Raw genomic sequence first — 4,989 nt, forward strand, 5'->3', positions numbered from 1 at the left:
TCAGTGACTTAATCTCCCATCAAAATTTCCTGGTCTTCTACAGCACCTGTGCTTCTCTGGCAGCAATCATATTCTCTGTAGCTTTGGCTGGACGTATTGGGGGTACCTGGGAGATTCTGTTGGTCTCAGGCTGTAGGAAGGAGCTGAGAGCTTCTCCAGCTATGAGTCACACTTGAAGCTTAAGAGAGCAATCAGGGCCATTGAGGCTGGGCAGAGATGATCAAAGGTTTTTAGGGAAGAACATGTCTCATGTGAATCTCATCTGGGGCTTGCTCTCCCTTGAGGAAAGCAGGATTTCTGTCTTTTACTCACCTATTATGGTCTCAGCTGGACCAGGCAGGATTTGCTTTTGCTTGGAAGAGTGCAAGGTACTGCAAGTGCTTAGGCAGAAGAGTAGTCTCCTCATGGATGCTGCTGGAGTGACTAGTTGAGGGAGAGGCAGAAATGACAAGACCTAGGTTTTTAGGAAGCCAGCCCTGTAGGTATGTGGTGACACAGCTGGACATCAGTGGATTTCTTAGGGAAAGGTTGGAAAGCAAGTCCTGGACTGGATATTTTTAAGCACATTAGAAGAGTGTTTTCTGAGCACCATAATTTTATTGCTATAGACAGCACTGGCTGCAGTTGCAGTCAGATATATGTTTTATGGTATCTCAGGTTGGCTTGCTTTTCATATCTGAGATGAGAAGTTCAAAATGCCTTGAAAAAATGCAGTGTTTCTGTAACAAGCTATAGTCTGCTCTGTAGAACAACAGAGCTGTCTTTGTTTCATAAAAAAATCACCAAAACACCTGTTCAGAGAAGACTTCCCATGATTTATCATGCTTCTGCTCCCTTCTGCTCACTAAAGATTTGCATGATTTATACACAGTCATCATAGAATGTTTTTAATTCCAAGAATCGTGTTTTAACTTTGTGTATTTGGGGAAAAAAACCCAACCTGAAATGTTAATGTTTGTGTTGGTTGCCCTTGATCTCTGGTTAAGACAAGAATAAGAAAGATTCCCATACTACAAAAATCTAAATATGCCCTTCCTAGCCAAGTCACAGTGATGTCAGTGCTCTCGTCTTCCCTGGAAGATGGCTGACCTTGGGGCCAACCCAGCTTCCCTTTCATGCATTAAAGCAGCACTGCTCTTCAAACAGGGTTCAATCTTTCACCACAGATGCACTGTTCCTAGTCAGTCACTGTGGGCGCAGACTGAGACTGCCTTTTGTCTTTCCTCCTGGTGTGAAATCAAGTTGCTCAGAACTGTTTGTTCAGGACCTACACAGTGAGTCCTCATCTCAAGGAAGGCTCTAGGTACAGTTTAGTTTGGGAATGATTGCTGGAGATAGTGACAGAGAGCTGGGGAAAAGGCAAATTAAGCAAGATGCACATGGCAGTAGAGCTAATGCAGGCAATATTGCCTTAGCCTTGAAACTTCAGCAGTGATTACAGAAAATAGCATGTATCTTGGGGCATGCATGAGGATCTGCATCTTCAACCCAGGTGAGAGAGGTGAAGTGGCAGAGCAGGTCTCCAGTATCACCCTCCTTGATGATGCTGCTTGAGGAACCGACACTGAACCAGGTTTGCTCCTACTGGCTGCACCGTACTGCTTTCTTGCCTGACCCCAGTCTGTGCTATCTCTGCCCAGACATCCTTGCTGCTTGGGGAAGAAACCATGCAGGTAGAGGGGCCGGCCAAGCCATTGGGGTGGGAGTGAGAGGCCTGGAAGCTAGCCGATACCTGCTTTGGTGCAGCTGTAGCCAGTATTGGCAAGGAAAAGAAAGAGCAAATTTTCCTTCCTCTCTCCAGTCACCTGTTTTATGTGCATTGGCCAAGATCACGCAATGCTTACCACATTTCTATACCCTCTCGTATTTGTACCTTTTGCCACGCTAGCTCCCAAGCATAGTGACTCCATTTGTTCTCACAAAGGTTGCTGGCTCAAGTGTCATGAGGCTTTTGGCTTCTTCCATTTTCTGAGTGTCAGGCAATGAGAATACACAACTCCTGACAGATCTGAGATGTAGCTGTCTTTTTGGTACCTTTACCTGTTGCAAATAGACATGATTTTTTAAGAAACCCACAACACTGAGATATCAAACAGATCCCACTTCCCCTTCAGGCACAGTGGAATCTTTATGTTTAAATCCCCCAAGCTACTGAAAATTCAAGTCTAAATCCCCCACGCTGCTGAATTAGCTCACCTTCATTATTCCCTGTGTAGTATTTTTATTACATTCTTTTTTGCTATGCCACATGGTCACAAGAATGTTTTACCTGTCTGTCCTCTCTCATTGTATCATTGTCTTACTGTTCATTTCATTCATAAAGGTGAATGAGCAGCCTCCCCAGGCTGCTGTGAAGTCAAGATTTCGGTACCTGGAGGCTGTATAGATGCAAACAGCTCTGAATCAATTTACTTCATCCTCACCTGCTTCTTGTGGTTTGTCATAAGTAGACACAGCTTTGTGTAATAATAATATGCTTTTATCCACCACAAACAGTTACCAGTGCCCTCACAGGAAGCATAGACTTTCAGAAAACCATTCTAGGAACATCTCCGTTTGTCTGTTATTACAGGTTTTATTTCTCTGTCAATTCACCTGGCTCAGGTCACAGCTTTTAATTTCTACGATATTCACATTTTCAGAGCAGAAAAATAAATGCTGTTCGGTAACAGGCTGAACAAAGGTCTAAACCTTCTCAAAATTGATTAAATGCTCCTCAGCAGGTGATCGATGTATAGGCACAGCCATCTAAAATTAGAGGGTATCCAGTGAAAAACAGGCAATGATCACAAAAGGAAGCAAACAGGCTGAAACATATTTAAAACATATTTAAATAATAGCAGGAGCTCCTGCCTTAGTTCACTGAGCACTTAAGTTTGTGGCTGACTGTAAACACATGAAGTAGAGAAATAATATCTCTGGTATACAACTGGGAAGCAAAGCCTAGACCACAGCTCTTATTTTACTTATTTGTGAGAGAAGACAGAGCACCTCTGAGAGTTGCACCTCTGCTGCATCTCCAGGCAGTTCTTCCTCAGGAAAGGGGAGTTATACTTAAATTAGATTCTAGGTTTTCAGCTCTTGGCCGAAAGCTCCCCAGAAACTAGACTTTGAGAAGAGGAAGAAAATAGTATAATTCCTAGCAATTTACTTCAGTCTCAGGGGTTTGGTGGAATATTTGGTCTTGGGCAGAAGGGACCTCGGTACCCGTGAAGTAATATCGTTAGTACCTGCACACTCATATTAAAAAACTTGCGTCTGTGTCTGCAGATCCCTTTGGGACTCCAGAGCCCACTCAAAAAATGGGAACTGAGCTCATGTTTGTGGCCTGTGTTTGCCTGCTGCTGACTGTATGAAGGTGGTGGCTGAGGCCTCCCTGGTTCCTTCCCATTGCCTTGTGTGAGGAGGTTAAACAAAAACATAATAAAACTCTGGGCCAGGCATTTTTCACTGTAGCTCAGACAGACATTTTATTCATAGTAATTTCTTTATTTGTGTCATAAATCCTTCTTCCCTTTGTGCTCCTCAAGGAGATTAAAATTAAGGGCATCACCTCTGCCATCAAGGCCTAGACCCCCGAGGCCAAGCAATGGTTTCACTGCTTCTGTGTGCTCTCTCGCCAACCTCTTCTTTGATGTCTGATCTTTCTAGTGCATAGGTTGTCTTTACCTTTTCCATTTTGTACGATGGCTTAAAGGCTGCAGCCTTAGCCTGCAACTACAAATAATAATACCCTTTTCCTGTTCTCCTGGTAATGGCTAGCAGATGGTATGTGCAGGGCAAGGAAGGAGAAAGGCGCAATAGGCACAGTAATAACAGCAGAAAGGCAACAATAATGCATAAAGTCTTCATAAATTTTGATGTTGTTTCTCAGAGCATGGCACGGTCTGGTGCACTCCTTACTATGCCAGCTCCTGCGAACTGAGGACTGTGGAAGTGTCAGGCTTTTTTAAAAAATTATTTGTTTGATTGTTTTTGTTCACTTTATTTGTTGATTGATTTATGTAATGATTTATTTATTTTAGCCAGCAAAGCTGCATAGCAATTTGTTTCTTAAAGACTTAAAACCAGAAGGTAAATAAAAAACAAATTGGATCCTTTTTATTAAAATCTTATGTAGGTTTTAACCAGTCATAGGATTTTAGAGGGAAAGGGAAGCTGTTTATTTCATTCTCAGATGCGCTGTACTTCTCAGAATGAGGGATTGCAGGCATACATCAACAGAAGAGAGCATTAATAAATTACATCCTCTCCCTGCAGTTATGTTTATGAGATTTTAGGAAATGGGTACAGTTTCTAGGAAAACACTTGCTTGTGCAACCGATTATCTAGACTGTCAGATTCTTCTCGATAATTTTAGTTCTTTTCCTTCACAGAACTCTCATGCCTGAAAAAGGACAGTGTAAAAAGTAAGCAGAGAAAGTGACGTGCTAGATGTCATGGCTTTTTGGGAGTCCTGGTTATCCCTGCATGACATCTTCACTGTGTCATGCTGCCCAAGTGGTGCTGAGTGGGTGTCCTTCCAAACACGTGGACCAAACAGGTGTCCACCAAAAAGGTGGAATCCTTCCAAACTTGTCCAGATCAAGGATGTAAGGAGAATATGCCAGGCAATTGAAGATGCATGCTTACCAGCCCCATTGTTTCTCTCCCTGGACAAGGAGCGTGTGCAGAATTATCCTAATTATCCTTTGGGATATGCTGACCAGTCACCTGTAGAGAGTTGTTTATTTCAGATCAGAGCCATACCCTTCCCAGTTGATCTCAGGCTTGTACTGGCCCACCCTAGCTCAAAACAGGCTTTTCTTCCTTCTCTGCTTGCTTTTGCATTGCTGTTCAGATGAGGAGTGAGTGCTTTCCAGCCTACCAGTCTGTATGCGCACTGCTGCCAGTGCGTTTTTGCTCATCTTGTGATCGTCCCCTCTCTTTGGCTCCCAGACTAGGGAAGGCTGGGAATAGGGAATTGTGTTCTCCCTCTGGTCCCCTGGT

Source organism: Falco punctatus (assembly GCF_963210335.1).
Source record: "Falco punctatus genome assembly, chromosome: 1".
NCBI lineage: Eukaryota > Metazoa > Chordata > Aves > Falconiformes > Falconidae > Falco > Falco punctatus.